Here is a 25,173-nt window from a genome sequence, read left to right as displayed (position 1 = left end):
GAGAGATGATCATCCCTGCCCACGATCATAATCTCTTTAGCCAAGTCAGTAAGCATTTATGAACTACTGGCCATGAATTAGACTGGACTTCTTTCTGAATCTCTGTCTGATGCCCTTTTCCTTTGATAACTTTCGAATTTATTGTGGGTTGGAAATTTTATTGGAATGTTAAAGCAAGTACAGTCTATGTGCTAGTTTTTTTTTTTTTTTTAAATCTTATTTTGTCTCCTCTTGAATTGCTATCTGTTTAGACAACATAGGAATTTTGGGATGAAGGCTGGTCATCAGAATTGGCTTCCCAGCAGGAGGGGTCCTACATTCATAGGATTATTTTATATTTTCTTTGTTTTAACTGTGTGAACTCTAAAGTAGATCTGCTGTCTTTGTAGACACAAACCCACATTTCATTTTCTACCTGATAGAATTGACTTGCATTTTTCATTATGTTTTGCATAGAGGTCACTGCACTGTTATAATGTGAAAGAAAAACTGCTTTAAATTCAAGTCCTTTTTTTTCTGTCAAGTTAAAAAAATTTTTTCTCCCCAGAGAGAAGCATTTTGCCAGCAGGGTTCTGTAGCTTATAAGGTACTAGGAAAGGGTGCATAAAAATGTGAGGCACATGAAGGAAAGAATAGTTCATTTAGCCTGTGTGTGAAAAGCTAGATTTCTTTTTCATGCTGTTATATAGGAAGTATTTCAGATTTTGTACATATTTGCTTTTTTTTTTCCATTTTGAAATGGTTGCTCTGTGTCTTCTTCCCAAAGGTACTTAAAATGTGATGACTTCTGTGGAATGTAAATATTAAGGTTGATGTCTAAAGGTCATTTTTAAAATTTAAAACATCTACGCTCCTTCATACTTAAATATTTATGGAACAGAAGTTGTATAAGTTATATAAACTGGTAGTGAGTCCTGGAATAGACCCCTGTCTGTGATGCCCACATAGAGTTGGAGGAAATGGGCCAAGATTGACACCCACTCTGTAAGTATTCCCAGCTGGAGACAGACATCTTTAGGGGTTTTCCTGTTTTCTTGTAATTTGAATCTTCGTAGTGAATTGCTATGCAGATGCCTTTCTTTTTGGTTTTCCCTAAACGCCCGCCCTAGGGGCTTCTCTGGTGGCTCAGTGGTAATGAATCCACCTGCCAGTGCAGAAGATGCCGGTTTGATCCCTGGGTTGGGAAGATCCCCTGGAGAAGGAAATGGCAATCCACTCCAGTATTCTTGCCTGGAAAATCCCATGTACAGAGAAGCCTGGCAGGCTACACTTCATGGGGCCGCAAAAGAGTCAGGTACAACTTAGTGACAAAACAACAGCAAAACGCCCTGCTCTCATTGTTAGGAACGGTTCATGAGGGAGGTGGAGGAGGAAGGCATAAACTGAACCAGTTTGCGCTACAGTGTAACCGTGGCGTGGACCTTCTTTGTCCGTAGACTCAATTCAGTGAATGTCTCAGGCACACATGAAGAAGTCTCAGTGACAGAAAATCCACTTAGTCATTGACTTTGGGTTCTGCCTTTGTTTATTCTTGCTAATTGATTCCTTTTCTAGACCCTCTATGGCTTGATAGGAACCTGAAACCTGCTTACTAAGCAGTGAGAAGTTATTTAAGCTGGCTCTAATACCATATCTTGTTTTTTTCTCTGAGTTATTTTGCTTCCTTGAATATTAAAGTCCTTTTGCTTCTTGAATATTAAAACCAAGCTACCGTTTTAATCTTAGACATCCAGGACTTTCTATATGCCTCTTGTCTAGATGAACTGAACTCTTTTTTTTACTTCAGTTTGAAGTTTGTATTAGATAAACTGTAGACCCTTTTGCTATCTGAGTGATCAGATGCCAGTTTTTCACTAATTTAAAAAAAAAAACCCATAGTTGAATTTTCTTGTTAAATGTTTCACTACCCAGTATAGTATTAATGTTTAGTATTGTAAGTTAACTGATTCACTGTGTGTACGCGTTAATTAAAGACTGTCATGTAAGTGTTCTTGAATTGGAGAGCTAATTGATTAAAAGTCGAAAATATTCAAATAGGAACGTGCTGAGAAAATATTTCATTAGGAAAATTAGTTACGGGTTTGTGAGCCAGAAACGATGAATTCCTTTTAGGTATGAAAAAGGGTTAAATAATTGTGGCTCAGATGGTGAAGACTCTGCCAGCCAATGCAGGAGACCTGAGTTTGATCCCTGGGTCGGGAAGATCCCCTGGAGAAGGGAATAGCAACCCACTCCAGTATTGCCTGTGGAATTGCATGGGCAGAGGAGCCTGGAGGGCTGCAGTCCCTGGGGTTGCAAAGAGGAGGGCAGGACTGACAGACTGAGCACAGCAGAGCCCAGTTTTTAAGCCTTATGTGGCATGGCTTATTTCTATATGGGCCTTGAGCAGCAAAATTGCTACTTGAACTCAGAACAGACATGATTATGTGTGTTATATAATCTATGTGACCAGAGTATTTTTTTTTTTTTTCAAATGAAATTCTGATTGCTGTTTCCCTTTTTATGACTGCCTATTGCCTGCAAGATAACACTTGAAACCCAGGCCAACACAGAAGATCCTTCATGATTGCCCTTTATCTGCTTTCAGCTTTATTCCAAGCTTCATCTTTTACCTATCCTGCTTTCTTTTCTCCCAGCTTTCCTCAAATTTTCTATAGGAAACTACCCATCTTCCCATTGCTGCTGTTGTTGTTCGGCCGCTAAGTCCTGTCTGACTCTTTGTGACCCCCATGGACTGCAGCACACCAGGCTACCCTGTCCAGCACCATCTCCTGGAGTTTGCTCAAACTCATGTCCATTGTGTTGGTTTTGCCATCCAACCATCTCATCCTCCATAGCCGTCTTCTCCTCTTGCCCTCAAACTTTCCCAGCATCAGGGTCTTTTCCAATATGTAAGCTCTTTGCATCAGGCGGCCAAAGTATTGGAGCTTCACCTTCAGAATCAGTCCTTCCAATGATTGGGTCCTAAAGGGTTGATTACCTTTAGAATTGGCTGGTTTGACCTTCTTGCAGTCCAGGGAACTCTTCTCCAGCACCACAGTTCAAAAGCATCAATTCTTTGGTGCTCAACCTTCTTTATGGTCCCAACTCTTACATCCATACATGGCTGTTGGAAAAACCATAGCTTTGACTACATGGACCTTTGTTGGCAAAGTGATATCTCTGTTTTTCAATATGCTGTCTAGGTTGGTCATAGCTTTTCTTCCAGGGAGTAACGGTCTTTTAATTTCATAGCTTAAGCCACCCTCCACAGTGATTTTGGAGCTCAGAAAAATAAAATCTGCCCTTTTTCCCCATCTCTCTACCATGAAGTGATAGGACTGGATGCCATGATCTTAGTTTTTTGAATGCTGAGTTTTAAGCCAGCTTTTCGCTCTTCAGTTTCACTCTCATCAAAAGGCTGTTTAGTGCCTCTTTGCTTTCTACCATCTCCCCGTAAATTTGTTGTAATATTTTCTGCCTTATTTGTTTTCCTCATGCTGTTGTTTCTGTCTAAAAATATGTTTGCTCTCATTATGAGGCTCTAAAAAAATAAGTTGAAAAATATTTAATGACTCCTTTTGACATTAATGTGTATTAAAGTAATAAGCAATTGACATATATATACTATACCCCTGTAAGAATTGAGTTGGTGTTGTTTAATTGCTAAATCATGTCTGACTCTTTGCGACTCCATGATCTGCAGGTTTCCAGGCTCCTCTGTCTTTGGGATTTTCCAAGAATACTGGTGTGAACTGCCATTTCCTTCTCCAGGGGATCTTCCTGACCTAGTGATTGAACTTGTGTCTCCTGCTTGGCAGGCGAATTATTTACCACTGCACCACCTGGGAAGCCAAGAAATGAGTAAGAGTATAGAAATGAGTCATTGATGTACCCATTCAAGAAATAATTTTGGAGCACCTACTATTCATCAGGCATTGTTCTTGGCCCTGGAGATTTAAGAGTGAGGCAGATAGAGAAATCCCTGTCACCATGGAACTTTTGCTTTAGTGGGGATAAGAAGCAGATGTATGTGCTAAGTTGCTTCAGTTGTGACTCTTTGCGACCCCATGGACTGTAGCCCACCAGGCTCCTCTGTCCATCGGATTCTCCAGGCGAGAATACTGGAGTGGGTTGCCATGCCCTCCTCCAGGGGATCTTTCCTGACTTGGGATCGAACCTGAGTCTCCTACATCGTCCGCATTGGCAGTAGGTTCTTTACCGCTAGCACCACCTGGGAATCCCTAAAAAGCAGATCATAGACACATATGATGGTCAGGCAGACGTGCAAAGACTCAAAACAAGGCAAAGAGAAAGAGAGACATGGAGGAGAGTGTTGATAAAACGGTCAGAGCTTGTATTTCTTTGGTCATGTTTGATGGTAGATTTATAAGAACAGAGGGAGCAAATTGTGGTTGTATCTGGAGGAAGAGGGTGCAGCAACCTTGAGGTCTAAAGGGGCTTAATGTTCTTAAGAAACAGGAAGAAGTGTAGATGCAGCAAGCAGGGGACTGGTGAGAAGGGCCGAAAGGTAGTACTTGGTGGTCATGATTAGAGTGTAGCATTTTATTCTAAGTCAGAAACAGCTTTTCAGCAAGAGTGGTATTTTTTTTTTTTTTTAACTTGGAAGATAATTGCTTTATAACGTTGTGCTGGTTTCTGTCGTATAATAGTGTGAATCAGCCGTAAATGTATACATGTCCCCTCCATTTTGAAACTGCCTCCAAGCCGCTACCCGCATCCTATCCTCCATCCCCTCATCCCCCCCATGCCACCCCTTTAGGTCGTTACAGAGCACTGGGCCGAGCTCCCTGTGTTTCGCGGCAACTAGCCCTGGCTGGCTGCTTTACACATAGCAGAGTATGTGTTTCAGAGCCTCTTTCATTTTGGTCCACCCTCTCCTTCCCGTGCGGTGACCACAAGTCTGTTCTCCATTCCTGACCTGCAGACAGGTTCATCAGTACCGTTTTTCTAGATTCTGTTTAGATGCATAAAAATACGATGTTTGTTTTTCTCTCTCTGACTTACTTCACTCTATGTAACAGGCTCTGGGTTCATGCACTTCAGTTCAACTGACTCAGATTTGTTCCTTTTTGTGGCTGAGTGATATTCCGTTGCATAGAGGCACCACAACTTCTTTTTCCATTCATCTGCTGGTGGACATCTAGGTTGCTTCTGTGTCCTGGGTATTGTAAATGGTGCTGCAGTTAACCCTTGTCTTTTTGAATTAAGGTTATCTAAGGGTCCATGCCCAGTAGTAGAATTGCTGGGTAATATATCAGTTTTATTCTTAGTGTTTTAAGGAATCTCCGCACTGTTCTCCATAGTGGTTGTATCAATTTACATTCCTACTGACAGTGCAAGAGGGCTCCTTTTCCTCCATACCATCTCTAGCATTTACTGTTGGTAGATTGGCTATTCTGACTGTGTGAGGCAATACTTCATTGTAGTTTTGATTTGCATTTAAGACAGTGGCATTTTCAAAACCTTTGGTTGTTGTGTGTGGATTGGGGCAGAGAAAGAGATAGGACAGTAGCAGCAGGAAGACACGTTAGGGAGCTCTTGTGCCCGTCAAGTTCCGCGGTGGCTTGGAGCAGGAGGGAATCAGTGAAGGTGCTGAGATGTTCCGAAAGTGCAGCCGAGGAAGCCACACCAGCTGCTGGGTCGGACGTGGGATATCAGACACAGCAGTCGAGGGCTCTCCAGTTTTGGGCCAGAGACATCGAGTGTGTTAGTGGCAGGTATAATGTTGGGAGCCCTCAGTGTGTCGATGTTATTTAAACCATTGGACCCGTGACTCGTGACTCACCTGAGGAGGGAGCATTCAGTTCAGTTCAGTTGCTCAGTCGTGTCCGACTCTCTGCGACCCCATGAACCGCAGCATAGACAAGATGAAGCTCCATCTTTAGAGGATGGGAAGAGAAGCCTCTAGCAAAGGAGACTGAGAAGGCAGAGCCCATGAAGCAGCGAGAAAAACCAGCCTTGGAGCCCGAGGAAGGAAAGAGTCTGAGGACGGAGGAGGGGCCAGGTGTGTCTGCCACTGTTGAGGGGTCCAGGGCTGCACCATGGCCTTGGCAGGGTGGGGGCCATGGCTGACCTTTGGAGGCATGGGGGGTCTGAGGCCTGAGTAAAACGAGTTTAAGAATGAAAGAGAGTTTTGAGATTCCCTGGGGAGCCAGTGCTTAGGACTCCACGCTTCTAATGCAGAGGGTGTGAGTTCAATCTGTGGTTGGAGAACTAAGAGCCACATGCTAAGTGGCGCAGCCGAAAAATAAAATTTAAAAAGGAAATGAAGAAAGGAAAGGCAGTTTTGGCTATTGTTGCATTTACTTTTGGTGTCAAAAACCATTGCCAGTACCGATGTGTGATAATTATTTTCCATATGTGTGTGTGTGTGTGTGTATTGTGTATGTGTATATATGTATATATATAGCCGTGTGTGTGTGTGTGTGTATATGTAATACACATTAGTTATAAACCTAAAACTAATAAAATGCTATATGTCAATTATATCTCAATTTAAAAAACAAACAAAAAGCAATAACAGCGAGAAAAGGCACTGGAGCCAAGTAGGATTAATTAATTCAATTAGTAAGCCAATTAATTCTTCCTGAGGAATTTTGGTATAAAGGGAACAGTTCCACGATCAAGGGAGGTTTTAAGGAGGAAGATAACTTTGGGAATAATGGCAATTTCATTCCCCTCCCCTCTTTCTTTTTTTATTGACCAACAAGAAGACATTCCATAGCTGAAGCACTCCTTAGCTCTAATGGCTACAGGTCCTATAAAAAAATGACAAGAATTGTCATGGACAGAGAGAGCTTGTACATTCTTTGTGGTGCTGAAATCTTTTAATATAAAGTATTAGATTTCAGTGCACTTGCACTGTGACTTTCTAGATATCAGATGGTGTCTTTGAACTGGTATAAAGCTGAACTACCCTGTGTGAGATTTTCTGTGAACCAGAAATAATTTCAGAATAAAATTTTTAGAGAGGACTTCTGTGTCTGAAACAAAATTGGTGACAGTTATAGTACTCTAATTCTTGTAGAATTCCTCATATTCATGCCAGTTGTTTCCAGCTCCTTGGGACCCCATGGACTGCAGCCCGCCAGGCTCCTCTGTCCATGGAATTCTCCAGGGAAGAACACTGGAGTGGGTTACCATTTCCTTCTCCAGGGGATGGATCTTCCCAACGTACGCAGAGTTAAGCAAATCAGACGTTTTCCCAATAAAAAGAAGTGGTAGATGGATGTGGCAGTTGTTTAAAAACATTTGAAAAGTACTTAAATACTTGAAGAAAATTAGCTGATACATGCTACTCGATGTTTGTTCTCATAGGTAGCGTTACTTTTAGTTAAAATTAATTGTCCACACGATTATATGCTCATCTGACATTTCAGTGTGTTGGAGGGAAATCTCTTGGAGAAGTATTCTTCTGAATCCTGTGGTTGGTGGGATTTTCACCTGTACTTGCATATTACTGTTCTAATACAAATTGCTTCTTATAAGTGTTTATATTTTCATTTTAATTTCATGGTAATTGCAGTGAGAGCTCAGTATTGAATTCTATGTATAAATTTCTTACCTACTAATAAAATGCAGTTTTAAAGTTGTATTACCTTAGGCTACCTGCCCAGAGTGGGAAGGAAATACTTTTGTAAATGAGAGGAAGAGCAGGATGGTGGTGGGCTCACCTGGTGAAGATTTAGCACCTGTGGGTGGACTCTGCTTCTACATAGAGATGATCGGGGATGATTTTCCAAATTTTTACAAGAAAGCCATTTATCTGTGTGTATTTTGAAAGCTGGTGCATCAGAATTTTATTTCTTCTTTGATCACGCAGAACATTTTGTTTAGTACAGTCTCAGAAGTCCTGCTTCCTGATTGGCATATCTCAAAACAGCACCCCGCATTTTTTTTTTTTTTTGAAACGTGTGCCTTCCAGTTTTAGTTCAGTTCAGTCACTCAGTCGTGTCCGACGCTTGGCGACCCCATGGTGAGCAGGGACTACTCTCCAGCTGCGGAGCCTAGACTTCTCATTGTAGGGGCTCCTAGGTGCGAGGGCTTCTGTAGTTGTGGCGCCTCGGCTGAGTAGTTGGGCTGCACTGGTTTTGTTGCTCCGCAGCATGTGGGATCTTCCTGGACCAGAGATCGAACTGGTGTCTCCTGCATTGGCAGGTGGATTCTTTACCACTGAGACACCGGAGACGCCCGAGAGGAATTATCTTAACCAGGGTGGGTTGCTCAGTTCAGTCATTCAGTAGTGTCTGACTCTTTGCGACCCTCTGGACTGTAGCACGCCAGGCTTCCCTGTTCATCACCAACACCCAGAGCTTACTCAAACTCATGTCCGTAGCATAGGTGATGCCATCCAACCATCTCATCCTCTGTTGTCCCCTTCTCTTCCTGCCTTCAAGATTTCCCAGCATCAGGGTCTTTTCCAGTGAGTCAGTTCTTCTCATCAGGTCGCCACAGTATTGGAGTTTCAGCTTCAGCATCAGTCCTTCCAGTGAATATTCGGGACTGATGTCCTTTAGGATGGACTGGTTGGATCTCCTTTCAGTCTCAAGGGTCTTCTCCAACACAGTTCAAAAGCATTAATTCTTCTGCGCTCAGCTTTCTTTATAGTCCAACTCTCGCATCCATACATGACCACTGGAAAAACCATAGCCTTGACTAGACAGACTTTTGTTGGCAAAGTGATGTCTCTGCTTTTGAATATGCTGTCTAGGTTGGTCATAGCTTTTCTTCCAAGGAACAAGCATCTTTTAATTTCATGGCTGTAGTCACCATCTGCAGTGATTTTGGAGCCCAAGAAAATAAAAGTCTCTCATTGTTTCATTTCCCCATCTATTTTCCATGAAGTGATGGGACTGGATGCCATAAACTTAGTTTTCTGAATGTTGAGTTTTAAGCCAACTTTTTCACTCTCCTCTTTCACTTTCATCAAGAGGCTTTTTAGTTCCTCTTCACTTTCTGCCATAAGGGTGGTGTCATCTGCATATCTGAGGTTATTGATATTTCTCCTGGCAATCTTGATTGTAGCTTGTGCTTCTTCCAGCCCAGTGTTTCTCATGATGTACTCTGCATATAAGTTAAATGAGCAGGGTGAGAATATACAGTCTTGATGTACTCCTTTCCCAATTTGGAACCAGTCTGTTGTTCCCTGTCTAATTCTAACTGTTGCTTCTTGACCTGTGTACAGATTTCTCAGGAGGCAGGTCAAGTGGTCTGGTATTCCCACCTCTTTCAGAATTTTCCAGGTGGGTTGCTACCTGGTTGTACTTCCTTGAAAGCAGGTGGTCCTGCCTGTGCTGCAGTTCAGTTCAGTTGAGTCGCTTAGTCCTGTCGACTCTTCGCGACCCCATGAACCGCAGCACGCCAGGCCTCCCTGTCCATCACCAATTCCCGGAGTTCACTCAGACTCAACGTCCATCGAGTCAGTGATGCCATCCAACCATCTCATCGTCTGTCATCCCCTTCTCCTCCCACCCTCAATCTTTCCCAGCATCAGGGTCTTTTCCAGTGAGTCAGCTCTTCGCATCATGTGGCCAAAGGATTGGAATTTCAGATTAAAGCACTACAGTTACTCTGTGCCTTTGTAAGAAACTAACTGTGATGGCGTCATCTGGGAAGTGTGAATGGAATTATTTTATTTTATTTTTTAAGGAACTTTTGTCTGGACTGAACCTTCCTTCAATGATTAGGAGAAACAGTGACTATTGAGGCAGTCAGATGCTTCAGGGGAGAATTGGTAAAACTAAGTGGATAGATTTGGCCTTTGTTTTGTGAAAAGTAAAATTCCACCAACCCTAAATTAGAATCAGTATTGGAGAGAGGACTCAGAAGTAAAGATGCTCCCTGAGTTCCTTGTGACTTGCTGTTGCAACAGTTTTCAAAGGTCAGTTTTCCTTAAGCATTACAAAAAAAGAATTTGGTTTTCTGTGTCCAGGGTAACTAGGAGAAAACACATCTTTGAGCCATATGGGCAGGCCGTGTACATGGAGTCCCTGGAGTCCATCCAGATAATCTTCCACCAGAGGGGAGAAAAGAACCATTGTTCACGAGGGTTCAAATCACGGAAGTTGGTCAAGTCTTCTAAGCTGTGCTCCTACGGTTTTACAAAGCGTCTTTGTTAAATTATCAAATTACATCCAAATATTGATAACAGTTATTGTGCTAGGAGTGGCCATTGCTAGTGTCTGGATGTATACTTCTCCCCAACATTTCACCTATTAAATTCAGTATAACTCTAGTATTCAGAATTTTGATGACTTTAGTGGAAATCTGCCAATTTTGCTTGACCTCATTCAGAGGCTCCTTCGTGCTGAGCCCTCCCTCATTCTGAACTCCCTTAGTATTTCATTTTCCTTCTTCTATGGCAGTTGTTACTTATATTATATTTAATGTTTGTATAAGTATCTGTGAGACCAGCAGATTCATTCATCTTGAATGCTTAATATCAAGTTCAGAAAAAAAAAATAATCCTTCTTGATGAAATGCAGAAAATGTAGTTTCCCTTACATCTTCTTAGCACTTTCTTTATAGACTCTACCAGTCCCTCATGTCCTTTTGTGGCTTTTTCCAAAATCCCCCTGCTGTTAGTTCTTTAATTTTTAATAACCCTCTTTCCTTCATGGCCAGAAATCTTTAATGCTCAGGGTTGGTGTAACAAACTGATTTCCCTTTCATAATTCCTGTGACATTTCTTAGCTAGTTGTGCGTACCAACGATTTATAAGTAAGTCAGTTTATTTCCCTTTAGGCGCCTAGATGTGAATTAATGCTATTATGGCAACTTGGATGCCTGGGTGAAGTAACTGGTACAGGCATTCAGGTATCCTACAGATACAGATAACTGAGTCATAGGTATGCTCCATGACTTACGGTAGTTATATAATTTCCCCTGTAAATAATAAGAAAAAATAAGTACTTTTAACATATATGATAATTTAGTAACAGTTTATAGAAATATTATATATGGTCGGTTTATGAGATAGCTAAACCTTTGCCTGCTATTAAACCCTCCTTTCCTGCCATTAACGTCAGCCTTAAGGTCAACATCAGCCTTAAATCCTCTTTTCCTAGAGCGTAAAGCAACACATCTCTTGTTACTTAGCTCTAGCTCTGACATTAGTATTTCCCAGTAGCTCTTCATCCTTCTAAAGTATTTCCGTGTGAAATGACGCTAGCACTCTGGGTTACAAAGAACTGACAATCAACTTGAAGTCACTAAAGAAAAAAAATGAGATTTATTGGGAAGGTGCTGCTGCCGCTGCTAAGTCGCTTCAGTCGTGTCCAACTCTGTGTGACCCCAGAGACGGCAGCCCACCAGGCTCCCCCGTCCCTGGGATTCTCCAGGCAAGAACACTGGAGTGGGTTGCCATCTGCTTTTCCAATGCAGGAAAGTGACAAGTGAGAGTGAAGTCGCTCAGTCGTGTCCCACTCTTAGCGACCCCATGGACTGCCGCCCACCAGGCTCCTCCGTCCATGGGCTTTTCCAGGCAGGAGTGCTGGAGTGGGTTGCCATCGCCTTCTTGTTGGGAAAGTAGAGTGACTGAGGAGACACGAGGGCTTGACAGCCAGGCTTTGGAAAGCCAGCCAGCCAGCTGGTTGGTCTTCAAGGGCTAGGATCGCGGGTTCCGCGGTATCTGTGCTCTCTCTTGCCCTCATCTTTACGCTTAGTACTTGGTAGTTCAGCATCCCTGTCCAGATTCTCTTAACAGGCTGGAAACACTGACACCCGCTGCTTATAAGCTGGTATTTTCTCTGCTTTGCTGCCCTCAGAGGTGCAGAGGTGAGGTGCAGCTCAGTTTTGGTTGGAAAAGTCCCAGAGAATGATTGGCCCAAGTTGGATCTCTTGTCTGCTACTAGACAGGGCACAACGCTACCAAGACTGTGGTGGGTGGCATCAGGGGGATCCACTCCAGGCAAAGGGAAAAGGTGTGCTGGCCATTCAGAACGACTGGTTCTACTTCTTCTGAGTAATAGGCCATGCTGCATGACTTATGGTAGTTGTATAAGTTCCACTGTAAATTATAAGAATAAATAAGTAATTTTAACATATATGATAATTGAGTAACAGTTCATAGAAATGTTATATATGGTCGGTTTATGAGATAGCTGAAACCTTTGCCTGCTATTAAATCCTCCTTTCCTGTCATCAACATCAGCCTATTTCAGTAGGCTATTTCAGTAACCAGAGAGCGAGCGTGATTCTCTTGCATCTTCTGCACTGGCAGGCGGAGTCTTACCGCTGCACCTCCTGGGGAGTCACTATTTGAAGGGGAAGTTAAAGCATTTCAGAGTTGTTTATATCCTTGCTACTTACGCACAGTTGCTGCTGCTGCTAAGTCGCTTCAATCGTGTCCGACTCTGAGCGATCCCATAGGTGGCAGCCCACCTGGCTCCGCCGTCCCTGGGATTCTCCAGACAAGAACACTGGAGTGGGTTGCCGTTTCCTTCTCCAGTGCATGAAAGTGAAAAGTGAAAGTGAAGATGCTCAGTCGTGTCTGACTCTTAGTGACCCCATGGACTGCAGCCCACCAGGCTCCCCTGTCCATGGGACTTTCCAGGCAGGAGTGCTGGAGTGGGGTGCCATTGCCTTCTCAGTTGCAGCAAACGTTATTCTCTGTTGCACCAGTGAGATTGGAGTGGTAATATGATAGTAACATGGTGATTCCTCCTTAAATAAATGATCGACTTTGATTTGCTTTCTCTTCTTTGAGGATGACGTCCATGTGGTTTCAGAATGATTAAATTATATCAGTACTAGCTTGAAAAGGCAAATATCAATACTAAGACATTTTCCACAGCAGTTAATTAGATTACCTAGGAGAACATGTTTTCATTTCAGTTGTGAGTTTCTTTAGTCATCTTCATATTATCACGAATGTTTGTTGTTGAGGGTACAGCATTGTTTTCCATTTTTTCCCATGGTCTAGCACCGTATTTTATTTCTTAAGTGTCTAGATGAGACAAAGGAAAGATTACTTAATGAACGCTCTGTTTTAATATTTGAAAGTACATATGAGTTCCTGAGTTAGGGCTATTTCTAGACTTAAGAATGCCAAATATAATTTAATTTAAAGTTATTTCTGTAAGTCTGTTTGGCAAGCTCTTTAAAGAAAGTTTATTTCATTTGGGGATTTTTCTGATTTTCTAACCAAGTGAAATTTTAGAAAGCTGGATAAAGTCCCTAAAAGCAAGAAAGCTGACTTTTCACCCTGAACTAGAAAAATTGTTCTCCTCTCTTCATAGTTAATTCGAAAACTTAGAGAAGTTAAAAAGAGAGAGAGAGAGAGAAAGACGAAAGACTTAGTTCCTTAAGAAGCTTTTGATAGTTGTGGATTTGTAGCCCCTGTCCTTACTGGAATCTTGACCCCAGCAAGGGAGGAAGCCCTCACGTCTTTTCTCAATGCGTTTGCCTTTCTTCTTGAATCCCCTGCCTGAGGATTCTGTGTCGGCCACTGCAGCCTTGTGATTTAATTCACGTTTCTCAGATCACATTCGTTCTACAGGTTTGGAACTCTCTGAATCTGTCCTTTTGTGAATGTGGTTATAACAACATCTCTTCTGCACCTGCATTCCTCTGCTTTATCTCACACCACATCAACGATCCTGTTGTGTTTCTGCTCGGGTGTTAATAGAAAACGTTCTGTTGGGCCATGGGAATGCCCGTGCATTTTATAGATCACCCGAATAATTATCAAGTTCATAGATGTGTGTGTATATTTACGTAAAAACCATATATGTTTTCATGCAAACACAAGTCTTATGTGGCAGGGATTAGAAAAGGAGTGAAGACTGAGATGCAAACAGGCTGTTCAGTCCAGCTCAGCCGCTCAGTCGTGTCCGACTCTCTGTGACCCCATGAATCGCAGCACGCCAGGCCTCCCTGTCCATCTTCCCAGAGTTCACTCAGACTCACGTCCATCGAGTCAGTGATGCCATCCAGCCATCTCATCCCCTTCTCCTACTGGCCCCAATCCCTCCCAGCATCAGGGTCTTTTCCAGTGAGTCAACGCTTCGCTTCAGGTGGCCAAAAGTATTGGAGTTTCAGCTTTAGCATCAGTCCTTACAGAGAATACCCAGAACTGATCTCCTTTACAGTGGACTGATTGGATCTCCTTGCAGTCCAAGGGACTCTCAGGAGTCGACTCCAACACCACAGTTCAGATGCATCAATCTTCAGTGCTCAGCCCTCTTCACAGTCCAACTCTCACATCCATACATGACCACTGGAAAAACCATAGCCTTGACTAGACGGACCTTTGTTGGCAAAGTAATATCTCTGCTTTTGAATATGCTATCTAGGTTGGTCATAGCTTTCTATCAAAGGAGTAAGTGTCTTTTAATTTCATGGCTGCAGTTACCATCTGCAGTGATTTTGGAGCCCCCCAAAATAAAGTCTGACATTGTTTCCCCTGTTTCCCTGTTTATTTGCCATGAAGTGATGGGACCAGGTGCCATGATCTTCGTTTTCTGAATGTTGAGCTTTAAGTCAACTTTTTCACTCTCCTCTTTCACTTTCATCAAGAGGCTTTTTAGTTTTCTTCACTTTCTGCCATAAGGGTGGTGTTATCTGCATATCTCAGGTTATTGATATTTCTCCCGGAAATCTTGATTCCAGCTTGTGCTTTTTCCAGCCCAGCATTTCTCATGATGTACTCTGCATATGAGTTAAATAAGCAGGGTGACAATATACAGCCTTGACGTACTCCTTTTCCTATTTGGAACCAGTCTGTTGTTCCATGTCCAGTTCTTTTTTTTTTTTTTAATTTATTTATTTTATTTTTTAAATTTTAAAATCTTTAATTCTTACATGTGTTCCCAAACATGAACCCCCCTCCCACCTCCCTCCCCATAACATCTCTCTGGGTCATCCCCATGCACCAGCTCCAAGCATGCTGTATCCTGCATCAGACATAGACTGGCGATTCAATTCTTACATGATAGAATACATGTTAGAATGTCATTCTCCCAAATCATCCCACCCTCTCCCTCCCTCTGAGTCCAAAAGTCCATTATACACATCTGTGTCTCTTTCCCTGTCTTGCATACAGGGTTGTCATTGCCATCTTTCTAAATTCCATATATATGTGTTAGTATACTGTATTGGTGTTTTTCTTTCTGGCTTACTTCACTCTGTATAATTGGCTCCAGTTTCATCCATCTCATCAGAACTGATTCAAATGAATTCTTTTTTACGGCTGAGTAATACTCCATTGTGTATATGTACCACAGCTTTCTTATCCATTCATCTGCTGATGGACATCTAGGTTGTTTCCATGTCCTAGCTATTATAAACAGTGCTGCGATGAACATTGGGGTACATGTGTCTCTTTCCATGTCCAGTTCTAACTGTTGCTTCCTGACCTGCATATAGGTTTCTCAAGAGGTAGGTCAGGTGGTCTTGCATTCCCATCTCTTTCAGAATTTTCCACAGTTTATTGTGATCCACAGAGTCAAAGGCTTTGGCATAGTCAATAAAGCAGAAATAGATGTTTTTCTGGAACTCTCTTGCTTTTTCCATGATCCAGTGGATGTTGGCAGTTTGATCTCTGGTTCCTCTGCCTTTTCTAAAACCAGCTTGAACATCAGGGAGTTCACAGTTCACATATTGCTGTAGCCTGGCTTGGAGAATTTTGAGCATTACTTTACTAGCATGTGAGATGAGTGCCATTGTGCGGTACTTTGAGCATTCTTTGGCATTGCGTTTCTTTGGGATTGGAATGAAAACGGACCTTTTCCAGTCCTGTGGCCACTGCTGAGTTTTCCAAATTTGCTGGCATATTGAGTGCAGCACTTTCACAGCATCATCTTTCAGGATTTGAAATAGCTCAACTGGAATTCCATCACCTCCACTAGCTTTGTTCGTAGTGATGCTTTCTAAGGCCCACTTGACTTCACATTCCAGGATGTCTGGCTCTAGGTGAGTGATCACACCATCGTGATTATCTGGGTCGTGAAGATCTTTTTTGTACAGTTCTGTGTATTCTTGGTACCTCTTCTTAATATCTTCTGCTTCTGTTAGGTCCCTACCATTTCTGTCCTTTATCGATAACAGGTTGTTACCCAGGGTAATTGAGGACACACACTCAGCAATGCACAACATACTGCAAGGAAGAAAATTGTTCCCTAAAAGGGATTAGGCTAAAACCTTGCATTGGAGCAGAACTGTGATCAGACCTCAGATTTTTGAAATACAGGAAAAATACAACCTGTCTTAATTATTGTAGCCTGTTTCTGTTTTTAGATTCCTGACTCTCTGCCTTCCATGCTGCTTTTTAGCAAACGTAACCTAAAGCTCTGCTGCTCTGGCTTTATTTTTGGACTTTTTCAAACTAGAATGAAGTTCATAACTGAATTGTTTTCACCTGGACTTCTTTTCTGCGGTTCACAGAGACCAGCACAGGATTTATCTTTACCCAAGAAACATTGATAGTGCCTCTATTGTATGCAAGACCTAATATCTGCTCTGTAGGGAATTCAGACGGGAGGAGGATGTGGCCTGTGTGGGTGTGTTAAGATTTTTGTTTTGCTTGATCAAATAAGAGTTTATAAATTATTAAAATCAATGAGTGAATTTATCAAAGTCAAAGTACATGTAAATTAATTATAAAATTAATTTAGATGTAAATTAATTATAAAATGTATTGGCAACAAACAGAAAAGTAAATAAATTGAGAAAACAGGAAAGGTTGTTTCTGTTACGCTGTTAGAGTGATCTGCGTCCTACCTAATCACATAAACAGAGCCTAGAATAGACATTTTTACAGTCAGCTCTGAGTTTTCAGTTATGCAGAAATGTCCTTAGGAAAATATTCAAGCAATTTCCCCGAAAAAGATTGTGATGGTAAAGAGTGTCCTGTGACCATTTATAGAGCTTTGGTAAATTATCCTTTGATGGTTGATAGCTTTGGTTTTCAGGAAAATAGTGCATCTTCCATGAGAAGCCAAGCTCATGATCAGTTGCTCAGTTGTGTCCCACTCTTTGTGACCCCATGGACTATAACCCCCTAAGCTCCTCCATCTATGGAATTTTCCAGGCAAGAATACTAGAGTGGGTTGCAATTTGCTTCTCCAGGGATTTATTATTATTATTTTTATTAGTGCTCTAGGTGCATGGGTTTTGAATAGTCTGTTCTCAATCTCATTTTCCCAATAAATAACCTTGTTTTCAGGGTGCAGTTTAACGGAATGCAATGTTTTTCAGGAACAAAAATATTCGTTGATGGAATTATCCAAATTTACTGATAAAATTGGTTCATTTTTCTCCCTCCAGAATTTAGAAAACATTCAAAATTGTGTAATATTAAGGAGAAAATTCCACTGACAGAGGAGCCTGGCAGGCTACAGTCCATGGGTTTGCAAAGAGTCAGGCATGACTGAGCAAGTATCACTCAAGGAGAAAATCGCAAAGTTTCTATGAAATGCCATGAATAACACGTCGATGTTTTTGGTATGTGGTTAAGAAATGACTTTTAAACATTCAGTTCAAACTCCTCCACAATTTCACAGTATTTTGAGTGGTTTTTTTTTTTTTTTGATTGAAGTATAGTTGATTTACAATGTTGTGGTTATTTCAGGTGTACAGATTCAGTTACGCACACATATGTATCTATTTTTTTCAGATTCTTTTCCCTTATGGGTTATTACAAAATATTGAGTATAGTTCCCTGTGATATACAATAGGTCCTCGTTGCTTATCTATTTGATATGTAATAGTGTATATATGTTGATTCCAAACTCCTAATTTATCCCCCCCCATTCCCTTTTGGTAGCCGTAAGTTTGTTTTTCATGTCTGTGGCTCTATTTCTGTGTTGTATATAAATTCACATGTATCAGTGTTTTCCGTATTACACATATGGTGCTATCATATGATATCTGTCTTTGTTTGGCTTGCTTCACTTAGTGTGATAATCTCAAGGTCCCTCTGTGTTGCTGCAAATGGCATTTCATTTTTTATGGCTGAGTAGTATTCCATTGTATAAACATACACCTTCTTCATCTCTTCAGCTGTTGATGGACATTTAGGCTGCTTGTGCCTCTTGGCTATTGTAAACAGTGCTGAAATGAACATAGGCATGTGTGTATCTTTTCAGATTACAGTTTTCTTCAGATCTATGCTCAGGAGTTAGATTGTAGGATCTTATGGTAGCTCTAGTTTTAGTTTTTTAAGGAACCTTCACACTTTTCCATAGTGGCTGTGCCAGTTAGCATGCCCACCAACAGTGTAGTACGGTTGCATTTTCTCCACCTTCTCTCCAGCATTTATTATTGGTAGACTTTTGATGGTGGCCACTCTGGCCATTGTGATACTCCATTGTAGTTTTGATTTGCATTTCCTTAATAACTAGAGATGTTGGGCATCTGTGCATGTGCCTTTTGGCCATCTGTATGTCTCCTTTGGAGAAATGTCTACTTAGATCTTCTGCCCTTTTTTTGATTGGGGCATTTATTTGTTTTTCGATGTTGACTTGTATGAACTATTTGTATGTGGGTGTTAGTCATTCAGTCATGTCTGACTCTTTGCGACCCTGTGGACTGTAGCCTGTCAGGCTTCACTGTCCATAGCATTCTCCAGGCAAGAATACTGGAGTGGGTTGCCATTCCCTTTTCTAGGGGATCTTCCCAACCCAGGGATCGAACCTGGGTCTCCCACTTTGCAGGCGGATTCTTTCCCCTCTGAGCTACCAGAGAAGCCTCCTGTTTGTATATGTTGGAGGTCAATCCCTTGTCAGTTACATCATTTGAGAAAGTATTTTAAATAAATAATATTTCAATGAATATGTGGGAACTAGGTAATGACTGACGCCAGAGGAGAAGTATTAAGTCATAAAGATTTTAGGGCTTATTAAAAAGTTAAGGGTTCACTTCAGTTCAGTCGCTCAGTCGTGTCCGACTCTTTGTGACCCCATGAATCACAGCACGCCAGGCCTCCCTGTCCATCACCATCTCCTGGAGTTCACTCAAACTCATGTCCATCGAGTCGGTGGTGCCATCCAACCATCTCATCCTCTCTCGTCCCCTTCTCCTCCTGCCCTCAATCTTTACCAGCATCAGGGTCTTTTCCAATGAGTCAGCTCTTCGCATCAGATGGCCAAAGTATTGGAGTTTCAGCTTCAACATCAGTCCTTCCAATGAACACCCAGGACTGGTCTCCTTTAGGATGGACTGGTTGGATCTCCTTGCAGTCCAAGGGACTCTCAAGAGTCTTCTCCAACACCACAGTTCAAAAGCATCAATCAATTCTTCAGCGCTCAGCTTTCTTTATAGTCCAGCTCTTACATCCATACATGACCACTGGAAAAACAGGTTTACTGAACATTTGCAAACCAGTCGTAATATGAACATTTCGCTGTAAAGGTTTACAGTAGAAAAAAATTGCTAGGATTTCATGGAACTATTGAAATTGAACCTCTTTTGGGGAAATTTCAATCTTTTCTCTATTACTTTTCAAAATAAACTGTGTCCCCTCTTTAGACCTAAGTATTTAATGATATTAATTCGTTAAATAAATGACATTGTATTAGAGTTATATGCATAAAGTAACCTTTTTCTCTTAATCCGTTTCCTAATCTTTAAACAGTTTCCTTAATGTTTTCTTTTTTCAGTTTTTTAAAAAACCTTTCTCTAGTCATTTTTTCTGGGCTTTCCAGATGGCACAGTGGTGAAGAACCCGTCTGCCAATGCAGGAGATGCAAGAGACATGGGTTCGATCCCTGGGTCAGGAAGATCTCCTAGAATAGGAAATGGCAACCCACTCCAGTATTCTTGCCTGGGAGATTCTGTGGGCAGAGGCGCCTGACGGGCTACAGTCCATGGGGTGGCAAAGAGTCAGACATGACTGAGCATGTGGGTACACACGTGCGTGCACGCACACACACACACACACTTTCTACCTGCCCAACCCCCGCCTCCATCCCTTTTTCCAGGTACCTGCTTTCTCCAGTTTTAATCTTTGATCCCATCTGCCTGTATGGCCCTCCTTGTGTGAAGGTCAGACATCTGGCAGCCTTATATGTCTGAGCTAGCTCCACGTAGGTTGATACGAAGCTAGAGTTTCTGCACAGATGAGAAATACCACAAAGCCTATATGGTAAAGCCTGTGGTCAGTAGATGCCTGAGCTGATATTTCTCCACTCAGGAGAAGGTTCCTAGTTCTGCTTTGAACATACCCTTTGACTCAGACCTCTGTTCACCCAGTGTTCTAATAAGCCTGTTTCTCTAAGCTGCCCAGCACAGGGATGGTTGAAGAATCTGTGGCAAGACTGAGAGGGGTGTGGTGATGGTAGAAGGAAGTGGCACAGTTAGAGCTGTAAGAAGGAAAGCTTAATGGCAAAGAAAGGATGAACCGTCTCAGTGAAGCAGAGGAGCTCACAAATATCGATTCTTGAGATCAGGAGGCGGTGACCCTGTATGCTTGCTGTTAAAGCCTGCTGGCTGTCATTGGTTCGTAATTGACCCCATCATCAATTGAAGATTAGTTTTGGTTTATTATGCGATATTTAAAATGTTATAGAAGAGCATAGTAGTTTTTAGAATTGAAAATTTTTTAATTTTTAATTTTTAATTAAAGGTTTAATTAAAAAGACCTCATTTTAAGACATCAGGTTTTGTTTACTTAGTGCCTAGTATTTTTGTTGGTTTCTTTCCCATCTTTTCCTCTATGTCCACTGAGATAGTGTTTTTACAAAAGACTTTTGTCTCTTCTCTTTGAAGACAGACCCTTTATCTTAATCTCTCCTAATGCTCTTCTGTGGTGTGGTTTGATATAGACACCTCAGTGTCCCCTGATAAAGATAGTCTTCCTAGCAGTAGATAGCGAATCCTTCCTGTAAAACATGAGCATACTGATTAATTTTCCCCAGCTTCACCTTCAGCCTCTCTCCTTACTTTTGTTGCATGGCCCAGCTCCTTGTTTACCTGTATATATTTGGTGACACTCTTCTTTCCCCCACACACCTCTCAAGCTTCCCCATCCATTTCCGCTCTACGAGAGTCCACAGTGTTGGTCTGAACTGCTGTCATCAGCAGATCCTCCTGATATTGATGGATGTAACAAGTGCAGAGGCTGTTTTGGGGGCTAGGGAAACACAGGAGAGCCAGTGAGTAAAGCTGCAGGCTCTTGAGTAGTTTGTGTTCTAGTGAGGGAGGAAAACAAGCAAATAAATAATTTAGATAGTGAAGCAAGAACAGTGCAGCATGATGGGCTGAGGGGGCACCAATGCAAGAGGGAGGCCCCCCCGGAGGGCTCTGGGGAGGAGCTACCTGAGGACCCACCCAAGTCAGGAGGAGTCTTTGATTGCAGAGAACCTGGCTGCTCATCGCTGGGCACATTGGTACCTATTCATTGAATGAATAAATGAAAGAATAAAGCAGATTATTGTGTTGTTTCTTGGGTTTTATACAGAATCGTTTAGCGAACACAAACACTGTACATGCCCTTAGCTACCAACTCTCTAGAAAGAAAAAACACATAGGCACTATTTAAGTGAAGAAACTAAAGCTAACACTTCTGACGTGGATTTTTGTCAGGGAACATTGAGTCATAGGGGAGGGGAGATTAAGCCTTAAAGTATGGAGTTGGGAGATTCACTAATTGTTAAAATTTTTAATTAAAAATTTGTTGGATGTGTAGCAGTGTGTTAATGTGCTATGGAGGAGTAAAAAAAGAAAAAAGATGAAATTGATGTGAATTTGTTCCTCAATGGCCTTCATAGGGGGAAAACGCCAGTACTATAGGAGAGTTTTATGAGGCAGCATATGGTTAATGATTCAAAGGCTTAAATGATTCAAGTAAATGTTGTTGGTTCTGAGAAAGGAGAGTCTTTGTGGGCTGGAGCTTGAGCAGTCACAAACACAGCTCCAGATTCTTGAGAGACTTGTTGAAATGAACTCTGCTGCACAGAGCAAAGTGCATATAACTCGATAGTTTTCCGATATTAAGGAGATAACTTTCTTTCCTGGCTTTTGCGAAGAGCAAGCTACATACTATTTGCGTCTGAAGAACTTTTCGTAAGATTTTTGGATGAGCTTTGCTGTTGCAGAAAAAAAGTTCAGTGTCTTCCCATTGTCGCTGAGAAGGATGAAGATGAGGACGGTTTGCGAATGAATAGCGGATGTGGGAGATGATTCCTTTAAACCAGTTAGCGTGTAAAGGGAAGACACTTTTCCCTGGGATTTCTTTTTCTTAATTTACTTTTAATTGGAGGATAATTGCTTTCAATGTTGTGTTGGTTTCTGCCGTACACCATGAATCAGCCACAAGTATACGTGTGTCCCCTCCCCCTTGAGCCTCCCTTCCACCCGTCTCGGTCGGCACAGAGCACAGGGCCGGGCTCCTGGTGCTGGAGAGCAGCTTCCCATCAGCCATCTGGTCTGCACGTGGCATTGCATATATTTCAATGCTGCTCTCTCCCTGAGATTACTAAGTGTGCACTAGTCCTGGGAGCTATAGAAATATTTGACATTGTTGTTACCTCTTCTTGTCCTTTGATTTCTTAATTAAGTGAATATCTATGAGGTCAGATGTCATACCTGACTTTTTTGATTTGTTGCCTAATGTATTTCTTGGTTGTCTCCTAATCTACATTTTTGCCCTTTTGCAATTCTGTCTTCTGAGGATAGGAGATAACTTTAAACAAGGGTGAGTTGTAGATCAGTCTCTGTCCTGTAGGGGTCGCTACGAGAGTGGCAGTTTGGGATCTTTGCTGGCCACCCAGCACCGTGTGGCATGACTTGACACAATTAGCCTAAGGATTGTGAGATCTGGTTTGTGTTGATATTTTACTTTTGAGGGTCATATGAGCTGTAACTCCCATCAAGAATTCTGCAGGCTCCTTATTATGTATTTAATCACTTTGGTTCTGTAAATGCCACACCTGTGCATTTTTTTTGGTGCATGGTTATTTTAGAGTTCTCATCATGCCCCATTTGCATATGAGAAATCTATGCACACAGATACAGTAAACGTTTTAGTGGCTTTTGCAGCACAAATGCAAATGATGGCAGCCTGAACTTGGCCTTCTCTAGGACCTCAGGTTACTGTTTAATGGGTTTGTCACTCAAGACACTTACTGGCTTGCCCCAGTGCTTTTAAAAAATTGAATCGAGCATGATGAGGTCCATCCCCTTGATTAAATGTTTTTCCTCCTATGCAATCACCATTATCTGTTTGGCTCCCATTCTTTTGAGGCAGCCCTGCATTGCAAATCAATATCTTTCTGAAGAGACAGTGTGTTGTGAATTGCCTGGACAGAATATGCACGGTTACTTTGGCTGCAATGCTGCTGCAGAGCCCGGATTACTCTGTCTTCCTGGGAACTCCACAGGCAAGTCCATCGTGTTTACAGGAAAAAAAAAAAAGAGAGAGATTCTTTTGGGAACAAAAATTAAAGTGTTAAAGCTATTGATCCTGAATGTGAGCATGTCCTTTGTGTTCTTCTGAACCATTTTTGGTCTTCTTCCATGGAGATTAGCTTCTCTAGGTATTTCTGGGTGTTTTTTTTTTTTTCTTTCCCCTGCTTTTGCTTCCCCCTTTCTTGGTTGTAGTACGGCCGTACCATTTCAGCTTGCTAGTGCAGAAAGATGTGAATTCAGTTGCTGTATGAGCCTGGCCTGGTGCAAGCACATTGCTAGAGACATGCTAAAGAGTTCCAGGTGATTCGAGCCTGAGAGAGACAACAGCAAAACGGTAAGACGGAGCATGCTTAAAATTAGAGCAGGGGGTTTAATTTGGAGCATCTCAGCAAGTCTGAATCCTGACTCACTCATTTACAACTTGAAAAGGATTCATTTTGTGCATGTCATTTTACTCACTCCCTTCTATTTAACTGCCAGAACCCATCACAGGTTGATCAAGGGGCTATTTAAACTAAAGATCTGACAGGAGGTTACCGACGGCAGAGTCTCTTGAGGTTTCCGAGGCTACTGCTTGTACTTTGTAAACACCAGGAGCAGCGATAAGATGAGGAAAAGGTTTGCGACTGTGCTTCTTTGCCGGAGCTGAATGTTATTTCTTCTGAAACTCATCTTATTTATTATAGCTTAAAGAGATCTTACGGATTGTTTTGCCCGGCTATGCTTGGCTGAATGCCCTCTGAGTCGAGCTGGTGAAGGACGGGAGACCACTTTTCTCGTTTGGATGAACTGATGTCCGTGAATTAGCTGGAATGGCTCTGAGTGCAGTACACATCTCTGATATATTAGGGATCTGGGGCTTCCTCCCTGCTCCTCGCCCCTCCCTTCTGGAGCACGGAAATGCACCTGCTTTAGGTGTTTGCTGCCTGGCAGAGGTCAGTGTGCTGGTATTTTGCATCTTCCCACCTGGCGTGGTTGTGCTCTCATATACAGAAGTGGTCATCCTTCATGCGGTTCTGCTTGAAGCGCTGACTCTGAGTGGACTGTTAGCATTTTGGATGCTAATGGAGAACTCCTGCAGGCATGAAGGTCCGGGCAGCAGAGAGGCGCCTCCAAAATGATGCCCACCTGCTTGGGGAGAAGATAACAGCTGAGACACAGAAATGTAATAAACCTTGATCTCTGCAGAGGTCGAATTCCTATTTCCATTTGTTAGTGGGCACCTTGTCTTACGGGTGGGGGTGGTTGAAGTTGAAAGACATGTTTTAATATTGTTCAAAGTGAGACTACTACATTGCACGGTTCTGGTGATTTTATAAGGTTTCAACTATTGTATAGGTACTGGATGTTAAGGATGTCAGCATTTGAATTTTTTGGCCTTAAAAATGTTCTCCTTATGTATACTTTAACTGAGTATTTCGTGTAAAATGTAAATGATGATGATAGTGAATATTAGTTGAGAAAAACCATCAGTAACTTGGTGTGGCATGTTGCTCATAAGCCAGTTGTATGTAATTTTGTGACATAAGTATTTCTAAGAAAGAACACTTGACTACTTGATAGGCTAGTTGAGAGAATTAGTGATAATGTTTGGGTTCACTAGAATTTTTTTAAGGGGGACCTTAAATATTCTTCTGTATTCACACTATTTATTGTAAAGGTCAGACATTAATTTTTGGCAAGGAATATTTGGATTTTCTTCCAAAGATAGTGAAAATTTCCTGTTATTTTGACCATTAATTTTTTCCTAAAAAATGGAGATGAACTACAAGCTATCTTTTCTATACTTTAGCTGTTCCTTAAAAAAAAAAAAAAAGAAAACAA

The 25,173-nt window shown here is 41.8% G+C and overlaps 1 protein-coding gene across 3 annotated transcripts in view; it reads left to right on the top strand.

Moving 5' to 3' along the window:
* The window catches only part of CDK14 (cyclin dependent kinase 14), a 673,238-nt gene that overhangs the window by 110,625 nt on the left and 537,440 nt on the right, over positions 1-25,173 (top strand). Inside the window, exon 1 of one of the 3 annotated variants that reach the window (XM_018047444.1) lies at positions 23,564-23,683. The exons of the other annotated variants lie outside the window; for them this stretch is intronic. The gene's annotated coding sequence lies outside the window, so the exon portion shown is untranslated. Of the gene's footprint in view, positions 1-23,563; positions 23,684-25,173 lie in introns of those variants that run through there. 3 annotated transcript variants of the gene reach the window in all.

Source organism: Capra hircus, chromosome 4 (assembly GCF_001704415.2).
Source record: "Capra hircus breed San Clemente chromosome 4, ASM170441v1, whole genome shotgun sequence".
NCBI lineage: Eukaryota > Metazoa > Chordata > Mammalia > Artiodactyla > Bovidae > Capra > Capra hircus.
The sequence above is the reverse complement of the archived record's forward strand: the minus strand, read 5'-3'. Positions and strand labels throughout refer to the sequence as shown.